The sequence below is a fragment of the Chiloscyllium plagiosum genome, unplaced genomic scaffold (genome assembly GCF_037043375.1).
Source record: "Chiloscyllium plagiosum isolate Xiang-an unplaced genomic scaffold, Cpla_swu_hap1 HiC_scaffold_18, whole genome shotgun sequence".
Lineage (NCBI taxonomy): Eukaryota > Metazoa > Chordata > Chondrichthyes > Orectolobiformes > Hemiscylliidae > Chiloscyllium > Chiloscyllium plagiosum.
The window spans coordinates 18181609-18208066 of NW_028270156.1; positions in this window are offsets into that span (position 1 = coordinate 18181609).

Here is a 26458-nt window from a genome sequence, read left to right on the forward strand (position 1 = left end):
ACTGAAAACATAAATTTTCCTGCTCCTCGGATGCTGCCTGACCTGCTGTGCTTTTCCAGCACCACTCTAATCTTGACTCTACCTTGGCCATCATGTCTGGGACTTGAAATCAGTGCTTCTGGCTCAGAGACAGTGGCACTATCCATTGTGCCTCAAGGCCTCCTTCCATAGTTGACAGGTGTCAGCAATAAAAGAATTCACATTCCTCCACAAACTACACAATTCCTGTACATGAGGGGCTTGCTGTTTGTTTTCGAAATGAGCTAAATAGAATTTCTCAATCTTATGGACATCGAAGACCAAATCAGAAAACCAAATTGCTCCTATTGTTAAGATAATGAGGCATGAGTCACTCTGTTCTCTTTAGCGAAAGGCACATATAACTGTTGTTGTCACAAAGACCATTACTTCCACAAAAAATTAGTATTAGGAAAACTCTGTGGATACAGGAAATGTGAAATAAAAACAGAAAATGCTCTAAACATGCAAACAGCCTGGCTGCTTCCATGGAAAGAGAAAAAGAATTAACTCAAATGTATGACTTTTCTGAATATATGCATCAGTCTTTCTCAGGCACCCTGTGCCCACTGGATTGACATAAGCCGGAGCTTCTCTTAAGGGAGACACCCCACTTGCTTCCCTTCACATCAGGCCATATACCTACGCCATGCAGTCCCTCCCCATTTGACTTACTAGCCCCAGTAATCCACATAGCTGTGAAACAAGAGGTCAAACAACAATTCTCAACTTTTGGCCTACTACAAGACCAACAGTAGGATCCACTCTGAGTGACACTGTTGCTACCAAAGAGTTGTCAGTGACTGATTGCCTGGCAACTCTTTCACGGGGGACAAACACCCTATAGGAGTAATTGTAATGGGAATTTGCCCCTCTTGGAGCCAGGAATCCCAATGGCAGACAACAGCGTGCCTGATTGGGAATGAATCCTGTTGTGTTCTCTCAAAACTGACTTGGGCAGGGCTGCCACCAATATCTCTAGCCCATGGATGGACCTACTACTTTGAGGATTGCATTTTCTCCATTGAGTACAATGTCAACGATGTTATGGTGAACTCTAGTAAAATATTGGTTCAACTAGGAGAAAGTGAGGACTGCAGATGCTGGAGTACCAGAGTTGAAAAATGTCGTGCTGGAAAAACACAGCAGGCCAGGCAGCATCTGAAGGCTAGGAGAATCGACGTTTTGGGCATAAGCCCTTCTTCAGGAATGAGGCTGGTGTGCCAAGCGGGCTGAGATAAAAGGTAGGGGGCAGGGAATTTGGGGGCAGGGGTGCTGGGAATACGATAGGTGGAAGGAGGTTAAGGTGAGGGTGATAGGCCGGAGAGGCGTTGGGTTCGGAGAGGTCAGGAAGAAGATTGCAGGTCAAGAGGGTGGTGCTGAATCCAGGGGCTAGGAATGAGAAAAGGGGGGGTGGGGAAATGAGGAAGCTGGAGAAATCTACATTCATCCCATGTGGTTGGAGGGTTCCTAGGCGGAAGATGAGGCGCTCTTCCTCCAGGTATCATGTGGTCATGGTCTGGCGATGGAGGAGGCCAAGGACCTGCATGTCATTGGCAGGGAGGGAAGGGGAGTTAAAGTGTTCAGCCACAGGGCGGTTGGGTTGGTTGGTGCGGGTGTTCCAGAGGTGTTCCCTAAAACGTTCTGCAAGTAGGTGGTCTGTCTCCCCAATGTAGAGGAGACCACATCAGGTGCAGCGGATACGGTAAATGATGTGTGTGGAGGTGCAGGTGAATTTACGATGGATATGGAAGGATCCATTGGGGCCTTGGAGGGAGGTGAGGGAGGAGGTGTGGGCGCAAGTATTGCACTTCTTGCGGTTGCAGGGGAAGGTGCCGGGAGTGGAGGTTGGGTTGGTGGGGGGTGTGGATCTGACGAGGGAATCGTGGAGGGAGTGGTCTCTCCGGAACGCTGATAGGGGTGGGGAGGGAAATATATCCCTGGTGGTGGGGTTTGTTTGGAGGTGGCGGAAATGACAGAGGATGATATGATGTATCTGGAGGTTGGTGGGGTGGAAGGTGAGGACCAGTGGGGTTCTGTCCTGGTGGCGATTGGAGGGGCGGGGTTCAAGGGCAGAGGTGTGAGAAGTGGAGGAGATGCGGTGGAGAGCATCATCGACCACGTCGGAAGGGAAATTTACTACAAACCTACCGACTCTCACAGCTACCTAGATTACACCTCCTCCCACCCTGCCCCCTGTAAAAACGCCATCCCATATTCCCAAGTCCTTTGCCTCTGCCGCATCTGCTCCCAGGAGGACCAATTCCAATACCGAACAACCCAGATGGCCTCCTTCTTCAAAGACCGCAATTTCCCCTCCGGCGTGGACTCCACCACCAGGGAATGCCACTATCTGCAAGTCCCCCTCCAAGCCCCACATCATAGCGAGTTGAAAATATACTATTCACTGTTCCCTTCACTATCACGGAGTCAAAATCCTGGAATCCCCTTTCCAACAACTCTGTGAGTATCTTACACCCCAAGGGCTACAGCAATTTCTCAAGGTTAATTGACGATGGGCAATAAACACTGACTTACCAAGCGATGCTAATGTCCCATGAACTTTTTTTTTAAAATGCCACCAGTCAGAATCCAATAAAGGATCTCTAGCACCTTAGAGTAAATAGTCTTGGGTCCTTTGCAATGAAAGTTCAATCTGGTGTGGACCAGAACAACACAATGAGCAGAAACTTAGGAGAGATTGTCTGCTGTGATGCTGCTGTGATAGTTGTATTTAACAGAATCCAATTAGCCTTTGAATTTCAGTAATCAATGCTGAGTTTTACTCAACATTTTGAGAATTTAGGCAGGGAGGATGACACATTTGAATCCCAGCCTGAAGATTTTATCTGTTGATCTCAGACAGCAGTTCAAGTCATTACTTAAAGATAGTGCCTTCTATGCCAATTAAATTCCCATTTTTCAATCTCTTCATGTTAAATACTACAATGGGTTAACAAGCTCATAAAATTATTCTTTATGCCGTTTTTTCAATGGCACACACCCACTATTAAAGCATTGAATGAGATCCTGTCACTCTCATTTGTCACCTGCTTCATGTTAACTTCTTGCCTGTACCCAAATCACTGCACCGAATTTTTAAATTACACTCTATCTATTGCCCCCTCACTGCCTCCTTGCTTTCTGCTCAGTCACAAACACACAGGCCTTCATCAAGTTATCTGTTATTTGCAAAGGGATCAATTATTCTGCCGAACCTCCCTTTTGTCTGTAGTCCTGGGAGATGGGGATGATTGACTGAGGATTATGAATCTGGCAACTCCTTTTCTCCCGACAAGTAAGGGTTAAACCTTTTCACACAGGCTTCCTGAGGGCAAAAGCAGAGAATTCATTGCACATGAAATCATTGACACAACGTGCAGTGTCTGTTGTAGATCACTAATGTCATGCTCCTCCACAAGGCTCTTCCATTTGAATGATCATAAACATTTCTGTAACATCACCATAAATTCTTCAGAGCAAAATGTTTCCCAAGTTACTTATTCATCCACAAGCCTACTATTATGGTTGATTACAAAGCTGAATTCCTCACCTAAGGTGATTCAAATTGGGTTATTTCATTTACTTACAAGTACCCTGGGGACTCAATATTGTTCAGTTTCACTGTGGAAGGCAACAACACTTGACAGAAACCGCTTAGAAAATTAAAAAAATGAACTGTGATCATCTGTAACCATATCAACGATGTTGAGTCTAATGGCTTGTAGCAGATTTGCCATGTGTGGTTGTTTCTGCTGAATGTCAATTTGTTGCCTGATTTCAGACTGCAGATATTCAATTCTGTGAAAAAGATCATGTGGCATTGTCTTTCCTTGTTAAAAGAGGAAGAACAAGAGACTGAAATCCAAGGTCAGTCGTTAACAGGAGGATATGACTGGCATCTGTATCCAAACCCTGTCCCATTTCCCAAGAGTCATTCGATGCTAATGATGGGGACATTGTCTTTTTTGATTCATGAGCAAGATGACTTCCAGAGAGGCAGAAATTCACATGCTTTTGTTAAACTAAACTTATCTTCATCCCCATTTAGGGCCATAAGACAGAATTAATTAATTCTGGTGATCGACATTGTCTCTTCTTTCAGCCGTGGGCTGGTATGAACTTCTGCTGGGGTTTCTAAATTGGTCAAGAGTTGAATTCCTCAAGTAGCACAACATATTCCCAGAACATATATCTTTGATATTAGACAGTCAGAAGAACCTGCAATCTCTGGGATGAAAACTAAAATGGAATCTAGGCAAGAGCTGGTTCCCTTCCAGTATTTATCAAATTTGTACCCTCCATCTTTCAGGCAGTGTGAACTGGAAATTATATTTCTGTATCCTTTTGGTTTATTTGGTGACTGTTTCTCCTTTAAACTCTCTCAAAATCCTGCATAATCCTGAATACTGTCAAACTTCTCTTATCCTGCTATGTTTTAAGGATGAGAAACTTAACTACTCACATAACTCTGCAAAAATTAGTTCTTCAAACTATTTTGGATCTACCATCATATAAGGTCACGCTGTAATCTTACAGAAAAGTATCCTTTGGTGAAGAGTAATGGGATATTTTGAGAGTGGTGTGGTTAAATATGAAGCATAAGTTTTAAAATCTTAGAAGTTTGAAATTCAAATAAAACTAACTTTCTATGATAGTATATTGGAAAGTTAGATAAAAAGATATGATGGCAGAGAACCAGTAGCAAACACTTAAGGAATAATTCAGAAGTTGAAGTGGATTCATGGATTAAAAACTCCATAAAACATGCTACAACTTGAGGTAAGTTTAAAACAGTATTATGTTAGAGGTTAGCTTATAGTGTTGTCAAAAATATTTTAAGTTTTAGGATTTACTTTTCTTAAAATCACAAAAGAGGAAGAAAACAGAACTCAAGGTTAAATGAGCTATAAATACAAAGAGATTGTGAGACATTGTACAAGTTAAGAGAAAAGGAATGACTAATTAAGGTAAACATGAGTACCTTCGAAACAAGCAGAAATTGTTGGAAAAATACTCATCAGGTCTGGCGGCATCTGTCGAGAGAAATCAGAGTTAATGTTTCGGGTCCAGTTCTGAAAGAAGGTCACGGGGCCTGATACATTAACTCCGATATCTTTCTACAGATGCTGAGACCTGATGAGTTTTCCAGTAATTTCTGCTATTGTTTCTCATTTCCAGCATCCCTAGTTCTTTCAGATTTTTTTACTGAGTTCCTTAGTGTTTGAGACAAGAGAGATTATGGGGATGGATAATGGCAGAAATGTTAATCAAATAGTTTGTATTTGACTTCACAGTAGAGACACAAAGAACATAGCTAAAGGCGTGTGGAACCAAGCGTCTAATAAGCCTGACGAACTTAAAGTAATTGCTATTAATAAAAATAACACACTGGAGAATATATTGCTAACAGGTCACTTGGAAATTCATACTATGATTAGGCAAAGTCAACACCACTTTATGATGAGGAAATGTATTATTGCATAACATTAAGGTTAAATGGAGAGAAGCTAATTCTTCTAGTTGTAGATTCTGGAAATAATTGCGATCATTTTGGATAAAGGTTCAGGAATTTCTGACCTGAGATGAGGAAACATCCTTTTCACTCCAAGAATTGCAAATCTTCAAAATTCTCTATCTCAGAGGGTTGTGAATGTTTAATCACTTAGTACATTCACGTCTGAACTCAGCAGATTTTCTGGAACAAAGAAAATCAAGTGTCTATATATTTATATCCTGAAGGTCTTAGTCCTGCTTCTAATTCATATATTTGTCTGCACTCTGTTTCAGGCTGTGACAATCCTTTTAAAAGGATGTTGCACAGAATGAAACATTATATTCCTTCTTCAGAATAAGTAGTGTTGTACAACGCAGGATGTTTTGGATGATGGATTTCTCACCCCATTACTGGGGATGTGTTTCCGCTCCAAGGAGTGGTCTTTGGCTGGAGGTAGAACTTCCAGTCTTCACTTGGGGAAAAGTACCCGGCAACTCTGCATTTCTGCCAGTGGCACTGTGAGTGAGGTGAGGGCTGGCCATCTGACCCAAGCTTTGGCATTACCCATAAAGTTTCAGATAGTTTCAAACTCTCTTCAGGGTTTTATCCCAACATTTCTGGTTTGGAACTATCACAAACTCCTTATTCTAACCTACCCTAATTACTATTTTCTCATCTTCTCAGGAGCATTGTACAAGTCATGCATATCCATGCAAGGACTTCATATCCCTGCTGAAAACAGAGTAAAACTGAAACAGAACTCTATTTTTTTCAACTATGTTTGATGAGACTTGTCTCTTGCACCATAATCTTATTGTAGCATAAAGGGTTAATATGCACATATGTAAATAGCAGGCTGGACTAGGACTGCTTTAAGAGATTTCAGGATGGAAAGACTTTGAAGAGAGATGTTACTGTGTAGATGTCATGCTATGCCTAAGGCTGTAAATGGTTCATAGACTGTTGAATACAAAGTAATTGTAAGAAGATCTTGGATTCCAACAACTTCTCTTAAGTGTTGCAAAGCACCAAACTCTTCAAAGAGGGAGAAAGTGAGGACTGTAGATGCTGGAGATCAGAGTCGAGAGTGTATTGCTGGAAAAGCACAGCAGGTCAGGCAGCATCTGAGGAGCAGGAGAACTAACATTTCAGGCATAAGCCCTTCATCAGGAATTCCAAACTCTTCCCAAGACTCAACACCATGAAACATGCTTCATGGTTCTCATTAAGAGCCTGCTGAGCTTGCATGGGAACCATAGAAGCATGTAAAGAAGTACGTGCAGAGGGAGTTACCTATTTTGCTGAGTATTCATCCTATGGTACATATCGGAAGCTCAAAGGCAATGAATATATCACTTACAATGAATATGACATTTACAATGTCATTTACAAAAAACCTTGCAAAAACTGTAACAAACACTACAATGGACAAACAGGCAGAAAACTAGCCACCAGGATACATGAACATCAACTAATCACAAAACGACATGACCCTCTCTCACTAGTATCCTTACATATGGATGAGAAAGGACACCACTCCAGCTGGGTCAACACATCCATCCTCAGACAAGCCAAACAGAGACACACATGAGAATTCCTAGAAGCATGGCATTCCAACCAGAACTCTATCAACAAAAACATTGACTTGGATCCCATTTACCACCCCCTGAGAAAAAGAACAGGAAATGACATTACCATAAAAATGATGTCACCACCAGAAATGACATCACCAACCCAAGGAAACTCCAACATAGAATTAGAAAGCGGACTATGCCACCAGTGCTTCATTCAGAGGCTCACTGAAGACTTTACCTAGTATGATGACAAAATGAACCTTTCAGCTCAGCAAGTAAACTTACGTCCAGAACCTCAACCTGAGCTACAAATCTTCTCAAAACTCGCTGACAATGAATATTGTAGATTTGTGCCAAGGTCAAAATATTTTGGATGTTGTCCAGAGAACAGACATTTACTCAAATGTAGATCAGGTATGGTCACACTCTAACTATAGATTTCTAGCATGATGGCCAATGTGATTTTTGTATCACTCCCTGATGACATAGTTGTGGTGCAGGCTGATCCAGAGCATGTAGCCACTGCCTTTGGGAAGACTTACTTGGCTGAATCCATGCGTTTTTTTTTCACCATTGTGATCCTTCCTCAAGGAGGAGAGCATGAAGTCCCCTTTTCTCACATACAGTGTCTTTGTGACCTGTGCAATGCACCTGTATATGGCAACAAGTGAGATGTTGCTCATTTTGACAAATGCGTCTATCATCTCAACAGCCATCTCTTTCAACGTTCTGGGATGCTGCTCCTCTGTAACTTATCTTATTCAGGGGATTTGTCAACCTTTCATTCAGTTAACTTTTCAAGGAGCAGCTCTTTACTAATACTTACTTGTTTAGTTCCTCAATTCTACAAGTCCCTTGATTGCTTAGTATTTCTGAGATTGGCTGTGTTTACTTGCGTTAACCCAATGGATCCCATTCACCTGCAGATCCATTAATAAAAGTGCAGTCATGTTGCAGCTGTATAGAACGTTGGTTAGGCCATTTTTGGAATACTGCATTCAATTCTGGTCTCCCTTCTATAGCAAAGATGTTGTGAAACTTGAAAGTGTTCAGAAAAGATTTACAAGGATATTGCCAGGGTAGGAAGGTTTGAGCTGTATAGAGAGGCTGATAGGCAGAGGCTATGTTCCCTAGAGTATAGGAGGATGAGGGGTGATCTTGTAGATGTTTATATAATCATGAGGGACATAGATAGTATCAATAGTGAAGGGTAGCAGAGTCCAAAACTAGACAGCGCAGGTTTAAGACGAGAGGAGAAAGATTTAAAAGGGACCTGTGGGACAACTTTTTCACACAGAGGGTAGTGCATGTATGGAAAAAACATCCAGAGGAAGAGGTGGAGGCTGGTACAATTGCAACATTTAAAATGCATTTGGATGGGTATACGAATAGGAAGAGTTTACAGGGATATGGGCTTAATGCTGGCAAATGGGATTAGATTAATTTCGGATGTCTGGTCAGCATGGACAAGTTGGACCGCAGGACCTGTTTCCATGCTGTAGATCTCTATGACTCTAAAAGGCCTCAAGAGTCCTATATTGTCAATGCATCTAATCACTAATGTATTAGTTTGCATCCTAGATGAAAACCTATGATTGTATGACCATTTGGTATAAACATGCCTCTTCCATCATTTGGTGAATTTTAAAATTTGTTGAATCTTGCTTTCAAGTGGTCTCAAATTATGTTTGCCACAAGTGTTAAGTTCAGTTGTTTCATGGACTGCATCAAGGAGAAAAACAACAATCCAATAGTGTACCTTCCACAAAATCAATTTCCCAATATGAGAGTATGGCTTCTTGTGGTGAACAGTCCCAGGTTTCTTACAATTGAGGCAAGCTGTAGTGTATGCAAGTCAATAGCATATTGATAAGTCCTATTGCTCAACATCATTACAAGAAACCATTTCTTCCAGAATGAACGTTGATATAAAGTGAAATAAAAATTGCAGGGCGCAGGGCAAAAGTAAAAATGGCGATGCTACAGGTGGATATGGCTCATTTAGAAGAAATAGTTATTTGATTTTGGACGATAAAATGAAGGGGGAGATGATGGCCTCATGGTATTATCATTGGACTGTTAATCTAAAAACCCAGGTAACATTCTGGATTATTTGAACCCTACTATGTAAGGTGGTGGAATTTGAATTCAACAAAAATCAGGAATTAAGAATCTTATGATGAGCATGAGCTGTTGCTGATCTGTCAAGAAAAAATAATCCATCTGGTTTGCTAATGTCCTTTAGGGAAGCGGACTGCCATCCTTAACTGGTCTAATCTGCAAATGACTTCAGATTCTCAGTGATATGGTTGACCTTAACTGTCCTCTGATCAATTAGAGATGGGTGATAAATGCTAGCAGTCTCATACCATGAATGAATAAGAACAAATCTTCAAGAGCACTATTACAAGAGGAGTGGGTTCAGGCTGAACCTCTGTCCAACCCTGCAATGATCCCATTCCATTTTCCTGGTTTGAGTCCAGTCAGTGCTTCATAAGCTGTTTTGTTTGTTTTTGAATGGTTATTTCGACCAATTTCAATCCACTACTATCATTAACCCCTCAAAGCTTCTCCCATTGAATCCTCACCTCCATCAGTTGTGAATTAATTGACAAAATGCCAAGACCCTGATCTTCTAAAAAAACATGGCAGGGTTTGTCTTGGACATATTTAAATCTGATTCTAAATCTGATAAACACAGAAGACATCATACTTAGGTTTTCCTTGAATCTCTACAAAATGAATTGAAATTTGCATTGTGTATACTGTCCACTGGAGGCAACCATACAACCATACCAACAGTGAGATTCTGCCCAGATGAGGTGATGATGGATCCATGTTTCACAAGTCATGCAGCTGTAAATTTTGAATGTCTCTAAATGAACATGTGACTGTCTTAAGAACTTCCTACTTTTTCTTTGGCCTGTCTGTTTCTGCGTGGAAATTCTGAGGGCAAACCTTTTCCTCTTTCCTGTTCATTTTAAAAGAGGGGAAGTCATATAGGGAGAAAGGATTAAGAATAATTGACTGTTCTTTCTATGATACACTCATATAATTACTTCTTTATAATTTATGAAAGTGGAGAAAAGGATTATGGCTGACATGGTTGCTACCTTAATTCCACTTGCCTTCTTATTCCCATACACCCTGAGTCAAACTTGTTACATTATGGATACAGAGCTGAAAATGTGTTGCTGGAAAAGCGCAGCAGGTCAGGCAGCATCCAGGGAACAGGAGAATTGACGTTTCGGGCATAAGCCCTTCTTCAGGAGCCCTTCTTCGGGCTTATGCCCGAAACGTCGATTCTCCTGTTCCCTGGATGCTGCCTGACCTGCTGCGCTTTTCCAGCAACACATTTTCAGCTCTGATCTCCAGCATCTGCAGACCTCACTTTCTCCACATTATGGATACACACCAGAGAAGGGGAAGTTTCAAAGAGCAACACTGGTTAGACACCCGATAGTCAGCTGATTCCCTATTTTTTATCATGTTTCATATCTTGGAAAATTATTTTAATGGGTTAGCAGTTTTCAGGAATATCCAGTCTCAGCATCTGAGGTGGATTCACTTTTTCCTCGAAGCTGATCTGAATCCTAGGCTTTTCCTAGCTTCGAAATTGTGCCACAGAAGGCAGGTAAACCTAAGCAAATTCACGATATGTTGAATTCCTCCAATCAACATTAGTAGCTCTGACATGATGAGTTGACATTTCTTGGGTGTGTGTTGGGGATGATGGTGGATGGTGTTAATTTGGACATGGACTGCTCCTCAGCTTATTCCTGTCACTGGGTTCTTTGTGGGAATGGATTGGAAACAGGATCAACCACCTGTTTTACAGCTTATGATACTTGTTTAGTCCCCAGGTGGAACAATATTGCTGCCTGCAAAAGTCATCAACTCAATGGAGGCAGCTTCCAATTCAAAAGGTGTGAATCTTTGCAGTTTGGATTTGCTGATCGGTCTGTGGTACCTCTCAAGGGAGAAGAACTCCAATGTGACTCTGGAAGGTTCCTTTCTGTCACTGGTAATAGGTGAGGATCCTTGCAATAATTTTTCCTGTGAAAGACAACAAAGAGACTCATCTGTAGTGATCATAACTGGACTTGTGTCTCCATCATTATAAGCATGATCTCCAGCATGCACTCCTCTCTCTCTCTGAATGATATGATGATTGTGAAATCGTGTCAGGACTTTATCTCTAATATATCTCATGCAGAGTTGCAGCAGATTTTCCATCTGCTCCAGAGGCCTAGCTGTATTTCAACTGTCTTTTGCCCTTATCATTTTGCTCTGGATTGTGACAGGATCAAGGCTGAGCCAGGTGAGGTATTGAGGAATGGAGTTGAGGACATTCAAATTGAAGAAAAAGTCTTAATTGTTCATATCTGCACGTAGGACAATATGATTCTACGCTGTGTATGATTTCAGCAGCAATCTCTTTTTCTCTGTTGTTCTTGACAATGCAATTTCAAATTTCGAAGCCACACTTACAATTCTGATTTGGCAAAACAAAGAGCTAATGGGTACTTGTTTCCTCATCCCAAGAAAAAAGATCACCTGATCCAGGCTAAGGGCTTAGGAATCATTATTACTATGAAGTTAATGAAGCTCCATTCAAACACGGATTCTAAACTCCAATCAGCAAGGTGTTTTTCTGGAGATACGTGGCCGTGTTGATTTGATGATCCTGATGTGATGTGCCATCAATGGCAATGAGCAGAGCACAATGCACATTTTGCATCTTCTGCCAGGACCAACCTAACAATTCAGCTTCAATCTCAACCTCAAGAGAATCCTTCACTGCACCAGGTAACACCTTTGCTTTTCATAATGCGACAGCTGTGTTTTATCCCTCAAATGGTATGCATTGGGAATTAGCTCAGAGAGGCCGATTTTTCACTTTATGAGCACAATTGTACATTGTCAGAGAAAGAGGAGAGAGTTAATGCCATAACAGTTAATTATGAGTTTTAGTTGGGGAGACATTAAGAGTTGTATGTAAATCAATGTAATACAGTGCCAAGTTTATTTTCTTCTGGACTCCAGTCAATAAGAGTAATAGAAAATCATCAATGTGCGTGAGGTTTTAGATCCAAAACTTCCATTGGGAATGCAAGGTTAATTTGCCATTCTTCATTATTGGTGTGTCTGATCATTTCTTGCATGATTTAAATCCCCTCTCCCTTAAGTAACCTTGTTAAACTTTCAATGACAAAGTTAGAAAATAAATGTACAACAACATTAAGAAGCATCACCACATCATGGCTGAAGGGCAAATGCTATGTATCTATATTCAATCTTTGACATTATATGTTAGTCCTAGATGCATTGAAATGCCCAGTGGATGTGGTTCATATTCAAACTAAACATATACTAAGGATCAAATACGTTCAGGCTTAGCTGCCAATATAAAAAGACACTTTACCAAAATGTTTGATGTATTTAGATATTATCAGATTTAAAGAGCCTCATCTTATCATATTTCCAAGGCACTCAAAATGTATTAAATGCTAAAAGTACTGATAACTTCTGCTGCATTGTCTATCTCTCCATTTGCCTGCTAGCAACAATAAGCCACATTGACATAATGTCTGTCATGTAGAGAAATAACCCAGAGCAGCTTGCATGGAGAAAATGGATTAACCACAGGAAGAATGAAAGCATTGGCAGTGGGTGTGTCCTTAGGAAATTTCAAAATTAAAAAAAAGAGAGCAATTTTGAGAAAGGTAGCAATAGGAAAACAAGATAGAAGGAAGAATTTTTAATAGTGGTGCGAGAAACAAGGTTTTAACCAAATTAAAGAAAAAAGAGAGCTTTAGCTGAGATTTATGAAGTTTATTTACCTCGTTGGAATTAGTCCTCAGTCTACTACAGAAGAAAGAATTAACTCTGTGATGAGTTTTTAGCAAGTGGTTAAGGTCGTTTCTAATCTTAAGTTTTTAATGTTGCATATAAATTGCTGGTAAGGTTCATAACATATGTAAATAAATAAAGACACAGAATAATTAAGTAAATAATATAATTAATGTCATTATAGATGGCAGAACAGGTGATGTCTAAAGGCTGCAGCATATTTGGATGATGAAACGAACCAAGGCTCTCAAGTACGAGAGGCCACTTAAGGTGGAGGTAGCAACGAGGAATGTCATAATAGTAGTAGGGGTTGTATAGTGAGGTGGGGCTCTGCAGGAAAGAATGAAAATCCAAAGGAAATCCTACTGTTTCAGCATTCATAATGACTGCTCAGAGATGGAAAGAAACTAGCAGTGGGAGGGGGAAGGATCCATAGAATCATAGAGTTGTACAGCACGGAAACAGACCCTTCGGTCCAACTCATCCATGCCAACCAGATATCCTAACCTCATGTAGGCCCATTTGCCAGCATTTGGCCCATATTTCTTGAAACCCTTCCTATTCGTTTACCTATCCAGATGCCTTTTAAATGTTGTAATTATACTAGCCTCCACTACTTCCTCTGGCAGCTCATTCCATACATGCACCACCCTCTGTGTGAAAAGTTGCCTCTTAGGTCCCTTTTAAATCTTTCCCCTCTCACCCAAAACCTATATCCTCCAGTTTTGGACTCCCCTACTGCTAGGGAAAATGATCTTGGGTATACACCCTATCCATGCCCCTCATGATTTTATAAACCTTTATAGAGTCAACCCTCAGCATCCAATACTCCAGGGAGAATAACCCAAGCCTATTCAGCCTTTCCCAAAGCTCAACCCTTCAACTCTGTCACTATCCTTATAAATCTTTTCTGTACCCTTTCAAGATTAGCAACATCTTTCCTATAGCTGGGATCCCAGAATTGAATGAAGTGTTGCAAAAGTAGCCTAAACAGTGTAATGTACAGCCTCAACATGACATCCCAACTCCTACATTCAGTGCACTGATCAATAAAGGCAAGTGTACCAAATGCCTTCTTCACCACCGTGTCTACCTGTAACTCCACTTTCAAGGAGCGACTTACTGGAACTAGGAAAGAGATTCTGCTTAGAGAGTATGAGGAGCTAGGCATGGATTTAAAATGCAGAACTTCAACGTTATTACCTGAGCCACAAGCAGATTAGCATAGGGTGCATAAAATTAGAATGATGAATACATGATTCAATGACTGGTGGGGAGAAGTCGATTTCTGTTCATGGGACACTGGACTCAGTGTTGGGAGAAGTGGGAACTGTACCATTGGAGCAGTCTCTACCTGAACTGAGCTGGGGCCAGTATTTATGTTGAACTACGTAACAAGGAAAGTACAAAGGTTTTTAATCTAAGTAGTGGGGCCAAACGGATCAAATTTGGAAAGATGCCAGTATATGAAAAAGAAGAGAGATGGTGAGAGAAGAAAATACTAATTCGGAAAATAAGAGTCAAGGATTGGCAGGAAGAGAGAAGAAAATGTAGAAACTCACCAACAATCAAAATTAGATATTACAAGGATAACAAAAAGATAAAGCTAATGGCTATGTATTTGAATGTGTGTAGTGTTTATAATGACGCAAATAAATTGATAGCACACATTGAAATGAATATACAAGGAACAATATTAGGTGTTTGTGATAAAGAGATGGCAGTAATTGTGGGTGATTTTAATCTGCTTATAAGCTGGGAAAAAAAGTAAATCAGAGATTAAGGAGTTTGTAGAATTCTTTCCAGATAGCTTATTTTCTTCAATTCATTCATGGAGTGTTGGCATTATTGGCAGAGTCAGCTTTTATTGCTCATCCTTGGTTGTCCTTGAGAAGGTGGTGGTCCTTTGCCCTTTTTGACCCACTGCAACTGTGTGTTGTGGGTATACCCACATTGCAATTCAAGAATTCTGGGATTTTAATCCAGCAACAATGAAAGAACCGTGACGTACCATCAAGTCAGAATGGTGAGTTGCTTGGAGAGGAACTTACAGGGATTGTGTTCTCATGTAATAGATGCTCTTCTCTTTCTCAATGGAATTGGCCTTGGCTTTGGAAGGTACCATTTAAGGAGCGTTGGTGAATTTCTGAAGTGCACCTTGTAAGGGGAAATCAATGATGGGGCAATCAAGAGTGTTGAGAGTTAGATTCTCTCTTGATGGAAATGGTGATTACCTGTGTGAGGTAATCTGAATGTCTTAAATTTTTATATATATATATAAAAGGATATATATATATATATCCTTTATTTTGGATCTTGGAATTTTATCTAGAGCCATATAGAATTTCCTTGTGTCAGAAGAGACATAATCATTAGCTTGTAAATATTTCTGTAGCCATGGTGATTTATTTTAAAACAGTGTGAGAGACAGTCTTCCTGGAGAGATATGGGTTTTTGTTTGCATTAGGAAAATTTGCAAGTGAACAAAGTGAACAAAGATTGTAGAATGTTAGGTTTTCAGAGATATTCTTGAATCATTGTTTTTGGGATTTAAGGGAAACAGTAATAGCTTGCTAAAAGCAAATGTTTTTCTTTTAATTTCAGTTTGGATGGTTCTGCAGGGTACTTGACTGAAGGTGATTTTTTTGAATTGGTTGCTCCTGAGATAGAGGGAAGATAACATTGTTAACATTGTTAACATTAGGTGACTGGAGTATAGGAGATTAGTTTAAAAATTCCACGGCAGAGTTAAAATTCTGAAGGGGTTATGTGAAGCTGAGAAAGTCAAAGCTCACTTATACAATGAAATAAAAAAAGATTCTGTTCAATTCTTGTGACCGACAGTTAGTCAGATAGAAAAGGGCAGTCTCTCTATTTTTAGAGTGCACTAATGGAATGTTATTGGGATTAATGGCATTGTATTTATACAGTGTTTTCTAATCTATAAATTCATATCATATAGAAATAGTGTTCTGTTCTATTATATTGAATTAATATGCATAACAAGCTTTTCTTTACTAATTTAAAGCATATCTTCAATTTTGCTTGATTATGTTTCAGTGAGAGACCACCTTGTTAAAACCAAAGCAAACATCATCTATCAAGGCATATTGCAGTCTGAGATCTAATGTGTCCAGTAGTAACATCAGCCAGGATCACACATTAGGCACTTTAGTGGCACAAATATTAATTGCTACTTGTCAGCCCAAACCTTGTCTTATTGCAATTGGACCGAGACATAGGTCTTATTGCAATTGGACCGAGACTGGTCCAGTAACTGACTAATCATGAATAATACTGAACATTGAGCAGTCATCAATGAACAACCCGACTTCTAGCCTCATGATCGAAGTAGATCATTGATGAAGCAGCTAATGATGGTTGGATCTACAGCATTAGTCTGAGGAGCTCCTGTAGCAATACTCTCTGGCTGAAGAAGTTTCTCCTTATCTCCATTCTAAAAGATCTTCCCTTTACTCTAAGGCTATGCCTCAGATCCTAGTCTCTCCTATCAACAGAAACATCTTCCCAACATCCACTCTGTCCAGGCCATTTTGTATTCTGTATGTTTCAATTAGATTCCCTCTCATCCTTCTAAACTCAGTTGAATCTGGATCTAGCATCCTCAAACATTCCTCACATGTTAAGCTTTTCATTCTTGGTACCATTCTCGTGAACCTCCTCTGAACACTCTCCAAGGCCAGTACATCCTTCCTGAGATATGAAGCCCAAAGCTGAGCACAATTCTCCAAATGTGGTCTGACCAGAGCCTTATAGAGCCTCAGAAGTATATCCCTACTTTTATATTCAAGTCCTCTCAAAATAATGACATTGTTGCATTTGCCTTCCTTACAATGACTCAACCTGCACGTTTACCTTGAGAGAATCTTGGACTATAACTCCTAAGTCTCTTTGCACTTCAGACTTCTGAATTTTCTCCCCATTTAGTAAATTGTCAATGCCTCTATTTTTCCTGCCAAGATGCATGACCTCACAATTTCCCATATTGTACTCCAAGTGCCACTTTTTTGTTCACTCTCCTAACCTGTCCAAATCCTTATCCAGCCTCCCTTCCGCCTCAATGCTACCTGACTCTCTACCTATCTTTGTATCATCTGCAAATTTTACCAGAATGCCCTCAGTTCCTTCACCTAGATCGCTAATGTATACAAAGTGAGAAGCTGTGGTCCCAACACTGAGGTTTGCGGGACATCACTTGTCATCGGCTGCCATCTTGAGAAGGTCACTTTTGTCCCCACTCTCTGCTTTCTGCCAAACAGTCAAGCTTCTATCCATGCTAGCACCTTGCCTCTGACACCATGGGCCCTTATCTTACTCAGTAGCCTCCTGTGTCGCACCTTGTCAAAAGCCTTCTTGAAGTCCAGGTAGATAAATCCATTGGTTATCCTTGGCCTAACCTGCTTGTTACTTCCACAAAGAATTCTTACAGATTTGTTAGGCATGACCCAACCTTGATGAAACCATGCTGTCTCTGCCCTATTTTACCATACACTTCTATGTATTCGGAAATCTCATCCTTCGTGATGGATTCCAGCATCTTACCCACGACTGAAGTTAGGCTAATTGGTATATAATTTTCCATCTTCTGCCTTACTCCCTTTATAAACAGGGGTGTTACGTTAGCGATTTTCTAGTCCTCTGGGACCCTTGCTGATTCTAGTGATTTCCGTAAGATCATCACTAATGCCTCTGCTATCTCTTCAGCTATCTGAAATGACCAATCTCCAACAACCACAAACATCTTCCCTTGCCCTAGGTATGACTCAAATGATTGGAATTTGTCTTTCCTAATTTCCATTGACTCTAATTTTGCTTTGATTTATTGACGTGACATTCAGTCAAATCTGGCTTTGATAGCAAAGGCAGTCAATTTGTTTGTTCATGTTTGAACCTAAGCCAGAAAGAGGTCAAGAGCTGAGTGGCAGAATCCAAACTAAGCATCAGTGAGCAGATTATTGTGAAGCAAGCACAGCTTGGCACCACTGGTAAGCTTTTCTGTTACTCTACTGATGATCAAGATTAAACTCATGGAATGGTAATTGGTCATCACTAATGTTTCCTGCATTTTGTGTACCTTTGGACAAATTGCCACATTGCCAGGTAGATGCCAACACCTGTTCTCAGAGCAACATGTTCTGAAACCAACTGGAGAGAAGGTCATATTAGACTTGCTATTTGTGATGTGACTGAATTCATTACCGCCATCAGTGTAAGGGCACCTCTAGATAACAGCAACCATAAAATGATTAAATTTAATATCTAGTTTGACAGGGAGAAAATTGGGTCCAAGATTAGCATTTCAACCTTATGTAATAGCAACAATGTGTGCAAGAAAGCTAAGCTATCTGAAGTGAACCGGACCTCCAGACTAGGGATGGATCAATGGAGACACAGTGGCAGATACTCAAGGCACTGTCTCAGAATACCCAGAATAAAAATGTTCCAACATTATAAGAAAATTATAACCCACCACCTGTGGTTGATTAAAGAAGTTAATTAGGGAATGTATCAAAATTGATAAAACACATAACTACATAAGTATGAGTGGCAGACTATAATGTCCACAGCAAATTACTAAAAGGTTAATCAAGAGGAAGGAATTTGAGGACAAAAGGAATATAACTTAATGCAAAAACAGCACAAATGTATCCAGGTATATAAAAGGAAGATAGTAAATAAAGTGAGTGTTGGTCTTCTGGATGGGAAGTTAACAATAGATGATAAGGAAATGGTTGATGAAATGAACAAATATTTTGCTTTTGCCTTCATGGTAGCAGATGCAAAAAAAATTCCAATAACAGCTGTAGATCAGAGATGGAAGGGAAAGAGGAAGAAAGTGGAATTACAATTGCGAGAGAAGTGGTGCTGAGCAAACTGATGGACAAGTCTCTGCTCCCAGATGGACATCATTTTAAGTTCTTTAAAGAGATTGCAAATGAGTATGCATTTGTGCTAATTATCCAATATTTTCTATGTTCAGGAACAGCTCTGCAGTCAAGCATTGGACATTCCAAATCGACCCACAGCTAGAGACATTGGCCCTTACAGAAAATTGGTCAAACTCAATTAAACAGCAGATATTGACTATAGAGAACAGTGGAAACCAAGATCAAAGATGAAATAAAGGTTCAAAGGAAACTATATACAAACAGCCTGAGAGTTGTGTACTAGAGAAGTGTCAATCAGATGTTCTGGCATCTTGAATGCCTGAGGAAGTACACTTCACATCTCCCAACATAGCAACAGTTGAAGGTTGTTGGCATGATACCATTGGATGATTTGAATCCAACTCATGAAACTATTGGCTGAATGGTCATGGAACAATTGGGAAGGTTTGGTGCAAGGGGTTAAGAACACACACCTGGATGCTGCTCCTTCAGTGAAGAAACAGTGAAGACTCAGCAAACACCCAATCTGCTCTAGCAGTGGCGCTCCACATAACTATAGGGAGAGAGAAGAGATCCACCCTGACCCATGACACACACCTTCGTGGAAGACCAAGCCTTACATTGGAGAGGAAGGCGATTCCATTGACTCACCTCAAATGCGTGGATCATTATGGGTAATATCCTTTCTCAGATGGATAGAGTAATATTGTGGGAATTCGGGAAATGTTCATGTTGTGTTTTAATTAGGAATACTTTGGTTAATAAAATCAAGTTGAACTGCAAACTGAATTCTGTGTCTCTTTGCCTCACTGACAAGAGCGCTTGGATAAAGTGTTTTCAATATATAAACTGGTTGAAGTGCCTAAAGCATGGACAGCAATTCCATGAGACTGGAAAATAGCAAATGTAATGCTTCAAATCAAGAGGTAGGGAGACAAAAGATGGGATGCTATAAGTCATTTAGTTTGGTATCTATTGATGGGAAGGTGCTCATGACTGGAAGTTAGGTAACATTCCAGCACAAGGGGATAGAGCTTCAAATTGAGGGGTGATAGATATAAGACAGACATCAGAGATAGTTTCTTTACTCAGAGAGTAATAGGGGTATGAAACGCCCTGCCTGCAACAGTAATAGACTCGCCAACTTTAAGAGCATTTGAATGGTCATTGGATAAACATGTGGATGAAAATGGGCTTCAGATTGGCTCCACAGGTCAGCACAACATCGAGGTCCGAAGGGCCTGTACGACACTGTAATGTTCTATGTTTTATGTTCTATTCTCACTGAGCTGGTGGGGAGTGCAGGAGACATCCTTTCTCAGAGATGAAAGAGGGGGAGTCATGTGGCATTGCTCTCTTGACCGTGGACACCATTTTAATCCTGCTCATATCTCGAGGAGACAAAAGAAATAAAGTTTCGTGAATAAGGAATAGATGTCAGTAGAAATTCCAGCATCTTAACAGTGCATTCTGTTCGAGAGACATAGTCATATAGTATGGAAACAAACCCTTTGGTCCAACTTGCCCATGCCAATTAGGTATCCCAATTAGGTAACTCACTCCATTTGCTTGAGTTTGGCACATATCCCACTAAACCTTTCCTATCCCTGTACCTATCCAAGCGTCTTTTAAATTTTGCAATTGTATCTGCCTTTACCACTTTCTTTGGGAGCTCATTATACATACATACACCATCCTGTGTGAAAAGTTTCCCCTTGGGTCTTTTTTAAATCTTTCTTTGCTCACCTTAAACCTATGCCTTCTAGTTTGGCTTCTCACACCCAAGGAAAAAGACCTTGGCTACTCACCCAATCTGTGCCCCTCATCATTTTCTATAAGGTCAGACCTCAACTTCCGACACTCCAGGGAAAAAAAGTCACAGCCTATCCAACCATCCTTATAACTCAAACCTTCTAGACAGAACAACATCTTTGTGACATTTTTCTGCACCCTGCCTAGTTTAACAATGTCCTTCCGTAGTGTGACCAGAATTGTATGCAGTATTCTAAAAGTGGCCTCAACAATGTCTTCTACAAACACGACATGATGTGCCAACTCCTACATTCAATGTTCAATGGGCGAGTAGCACAGAATTGACAGCATTTCTTACTTGGTTGACAGGATGTAGATGTTTCTGTGTCTTCATAGGACTGTTTCCGGTTCTTGATAAGGAGGCTCAAGATCAACTCTTCATAGGGGACAAAGAGTTGAATGTCAGGCATCCTTCCCCCCACCCTGTCTCCTTCAGCCCTTTTAGGGGTTGTTTCTTTCTGGAATGAAAGAAAAGGAGGGAGTCAGTGAGTTGAAAGTGGGTGTCAAAGTTGTTAGAGCTTGTGCAGGTTAAGGGAGGTAGTATCTTCATTTGAATGAGTGAGTACACAGGGCAGAGATCATGCAGTGTTTATGCAATAGGAGGATTGGGTGGGTGAGAATGAGTGAGGGAAGATATTTCAGGCAGTTGAGTGCGCTGGAGAATGAATTTGATGGGATCTAAGTGCAGTAGCAGAGATAGTGAGCTTTTTTTATTCATTCGCAATATGAGAGCATCGTTGGCTCAGCCAGCATTTAATGTCCAGAGGGCAGTTGGGAATCAATCCCAATGATGTGGGTGTGGAGTCACATATAGGCAATACCAGGTAAGGGTGACAACTTCTCTCCTCAGATGACATTTATGAACCAGATGGATTTTTCTGGAACCAACAAGTTCCATGGTTATCATTAGACCCTCAATTCCAGATTTTGTAGAATTCAAATTCTACGTTCTCTGTGACAGGATTCAAAACATTACCTGAGTCTCTGGATTAACAGTCCAGCAATAACACCACTCAGCCGTCACCTCCCCTTTGGAGAGAAGCAGCTCCTACTTATGTTGGTGGAGTGAAGGAAGATGTAGACATTTTCCCTGCAGTGCTGAGCATTCCTCTGGATGGTTCAGGCTGCAATGAACTGAGAGGCAATACAGAGCAGGCTGGCAGGTCCTGATGCCATGGACTCCTCTGCAAGTCATTAGGGCAATGGATGGCCTTCCTCTGCTTCACCCTATCAATCAGGATCTCCACGTCCCTGCCACAAAGCTAGGCACCAATTTCCCCTTATCTACCATTTCCAGAGCAAACTGTTCTGAACAGTTCCAATGCCATTACTTGACCAGATGCCCAACAGTGCTCGTACCAGGTATCCTGAGATAGCCTAACAATGGCGAGGACTTGGATGACATGGACGAGTTGGACCGAAGGGTCTGTTTCTGTGCTGTACATCGCTCTACGGGAGAATTGGGTTAGTTGATGTATTAATCATGATGCCAGTTTGAGATGTATTTGTGAGGGTTCGTGGAGAGGAACTCTCCAAGAAGCTTGACAAAAAATGACATACGGCCACTTTCTGATAAGATTCATTTCATAAAGCTGACCATGAATATATTTTCCAAAACTTTCTGTGGAAAATATCACTCGGCTAAAAATCCAAAAGTCCAAGCTCGTGTTCTGGGGACATGTGTTCAAATCCTACCATGACAGAGGATGGAATGTAAATTCAGTTAATAAAAATCTGGAATGTAAACCAAGTCACAATAATGGCCACCATAAAACTGTGATTGACACATCATAAAAATCCATCTGGGTCATCAATGTCAAGTTGGGCAGGAAATCTGCTGTCCTTACCATCTGAATGGGTCAGTAGTTAGCACTGCAGCCTCACAGCATCAGGGGCACAGGTTCGATTCCAGTGCTGGGTGACCACCTGTGTGGAGTTTGCACATTCTCCCATAATTGCAAAGATGCTCAGGTGAGGTGGATCAGCAATGTGAAATGCAGAGATAGGGTAGGGGGATGGGTTTGAGTGGAATGCTCTTTGGAGCGTGGGCATGGACTTGATGGGCTGAATGGCCTGTTCCAACATTGTAGGGATTCTATGATTCTCAACTGTGTTAAATCTTATTCTGAGATTCTGCTGTCTGGTCTTCAATTCTCCCAGCAGGGAAAACAACTACTCCTCATCTACTCTGTCAAGTACCTTCAATGGATTGGGATTTGGTAATGACCATTAGATTGTGGTGTGGATGTAATTGATGCATGTGAGGAATTTATTCTGGAGGGTTTTTTTTGGAATTATTTGTACAGTTCAATCAATTGCAATCTGAAAGTCAAGCTAAAGGAGATGTGATGTGATGGATGGAGATGGTGGAATGTGAAAAGAAAGGAATTGCAACTTTAAAGCAAGAATATAAAGCCATTAAACAAGTAAAGGAACAATCTGTACCCAACCTCAGTTTCTGGATAAGTCCATGATATTCTGAAATGAAGCCTCTTTCATTTCTCAGTTGAACAGCTACCCATTAATACCCATTGCATGTGGGCAACAATGATAACCAGACAATCCGATCTCACATTATTCCCCTATATATAGCTGAAAAGATAAATAAATGGCAAGGATTTATATTGGAGAGGTTTCCACCGTTTATATATGAGTCAGCTTGTCAGAATAAGGTTTTTACAAATCATTTAACAATTTCATTGTTTTACATGAAGGTACATTTATGTACTATTTGCAATCTCAAAACCCACAGAAGCTGCTCAGCTGTTTTAGCAACCATGCCTTCTGTATCCGAAACTTGGTTTCAACTCTATGAAAGTGAATGGGTTTGAATGAATAAAAATCTCTCTGCTGATTTAGTCTTTCTCCCTTTCCTTGAACTGACTTGGTTCTGTGTTATTTGCCCATTTGATATTGCCAGTATGGAACTGCATAATTAGTTAATTAGCTATATTAGTTCATTAAATCTCTTGGCTTATATGGGAGGACTAATCATGGAGTCATTATGATAGAGAAAGACACTATTGGCTCCATTGAACCCATGCTGGCTCTCTGGAGAGAGACCCACTCAGTCCTTAGTTGGTAGGATTAGGGAAAACCCTAAGGCTTTCTATAGGTATGTCAGGAATAAAAGAATGACTAGGGTAGGAATAGGTCCAGTCAAGGATAGTAGTGGAAAGTTGCGTGTGGAGGCTGAAGAGATTGGGGAGACACTGAATGAATACTTTTCGTCAGTATTCACTCAGGAACAGGACATTGTTGCCGATGTGAATACTGAGTCACAATTAAGTAGAATGAATGGCTTTGAGGTATGTAGGGAAGAGATGTTGGAAATTCTGGAAAGGGTGAAAATAGATAAGTCCCCTGGGCCTGATGGCATTTATCCTAGGATTCTCTGGGAAGCAAGGGAGGAGATTGCAGAGCCATTGGCCTTGATTTTTATGTCCTCGTTGTCTACAGTAGTGCCAGAAGATTGGAGGCTAGCAAATGTGGTTCCCTTGTTCAAGAAGGGGAGTAGGGATAACCCTAATAACTATAGGCTGGTGAGTCTCACTTCTGTTGTGGGCAAAGTCTTAGAGAGTATTGTAAGGGATAGGATTTATGAACATCTGGATAGGAATAATGTGATCAAGGATAGTCAGCATGGTTTTGTGAAGGGCAGGTCGTGCCTCACAAACCTTATTGAATTCTTTGAGAAGGTGACTAAGGAGGTGGACGAGGGGAAAGCGGTAGATGTGGTGTATATGGATTTTAGTAAGGCGTTTGATAAGGTACCCCATGGTAGGCTACTTCAAAAAATATGGAGGTATGGCATTGAGGGTGAGTTAGAGGTTTGGATTAGGAATTGGCTGGCTGGAAGAAGACAGAGGGTATTAGTTGATGGTAAACGTTCATCTTGGAGTGCCGTTACTAGCGGTGTTCCGCAAGGATCTGTTTTGGGACCATTGTTGTTTGTCATTTTTATAAATGACCTGGAGGAGGGGCTAGAAGGTTAGGTGAGCAAGTTTGCGGATGATACGAAAGTCGGAGGAGTTGTTGACAGTGAGGAAGGATGTGGCAGGTTACAGCGGGATATAGATAAGCTGCAGAACTGGGCAGAAAGGCGGCAAATGGAGTTCAATGTAGCTAAGTGTGAGGTGATTCACTTTGGTAAGAGTAACAAAAAGATGGGGTACTGGGCTAATGGTCGGATACTTGGTAGTGTAGATGAGCAGAGGGATCTTGGTGTCCATGTACACAGATCTTTGAAAGTTGCCACCCAGGTAAATAGTGCGTTGAAGAAGGCATATGGCGTACTGGCTTTTATTGGTAGAGGAATTGAGTTCCGGAGCCCTGAGGTCATGTTGCAGTTGTATAAGACTCTGGTGCGGCCGCATCTGGAGTATTGTGTGCAGTTTTGGTCGCCATACTATAGGAAGGATGTGGAGGCACTGGAACGGGTGCAGAGGAGGTTTACCAGGATGTTGCCTGGTATGGTAGGAAGATCGTATGAGGAAAGGCTGAGGCACTTGGGGTTGTTTTCATTGGAGAAAAGAAGGTTTAGGGGTGACTTGATAGAGGTGTACAAGATGATTAGGGATTTAGATAGGGTTGACCGTGAGAACCTTTTTCCACGTATGGAATCAACTATTACGAGGGGGCATAGCTTTAAATTAAGGGGTGGTAGGCATAGGACAGATGTTAGGGGTAGGTTCTTTACTCAGCGAGTCGTGAGTTCATGGAATGCCCTGCCAGTAGCAGTGGTGGACTCTCCCTCTTTATGGGCATTTAAGCGGGCATTGGATAGGCAAATGGAGGATAGTGGGCTAGTGTAGGTTAGGTGGGCTTGGATCGGCGCAACATTGAGGGCCAAAGGGCCTGTACTGCGCTGTATTCTTCTATGTTCTATGTTCTATGTCCTACTCTCCATTTCTATCCTCATTACCCTTTCCTTAATTGAAGGGGATCAGTTGGCTCAGTTGGCTTGTTTGCGATGCTAACAGCATGGGTTCAATTCCCACACGAGCTGAAGACGCTCCTTCTCAATGTCTCCCCTTGCCTGAGGTGTGGTGGAGCTTATGTTAAGTCCCTAGTTGTTGGTTATCTCTGATGAGAGTACAGCTCCACAGTCCAGTATAATGAAGTTCTTGCTCCAAAGAGCCCATTCAACTCCCCTTTGAAGTTATTGATCATCTCTGCTTCCGCCAACCTCCCGGGCAATGAGTTCCAAGTTATTATCACTTACTGCAGAAGATGTTCTTCCTCACTTTCCCTCGTATCTATTGTCCACAACCTTTACTCTGTGTCCCTCATCCTTGTTCCATCAGAAGGACAACATATTATACAGTATGCTTCTCAGATTGAAGTATCTCCAGCTTGCCATTCTAATGTTCTGAAATATTCATAAGGCTACTCTCTTGGGAAAACATGTGCAAGAAAGAAAATGCATTGTACCTGATCAAGGCTGAAACTTAAAACTTTGTGAAATAAATGCTTGTAAAGCCAAAATATCTTTTTACCAATTAAAATACACTGTAACTGATCAGCAGAATTTTGATAATGATGTATCTGAAACACAAATGCTTCTGTTCCTATTATATTTCACAATGAGTTCATTGAAGAGATACATTTGTGGGGCTGTATTGTTACATTGTTGAAAAAAGCGACATGTTGCTAAATGTTTTGGTCTTGCCCTCATCAGGACAAATGCAAGAATGCCAGATTTCAAATGATTCAGAAAAAAATTACACCTGAGGAACAAAGGGCACTGATTGTTTGGCAAAGTCAACTGTGATTGGCAGATGGCTTGCCATGGA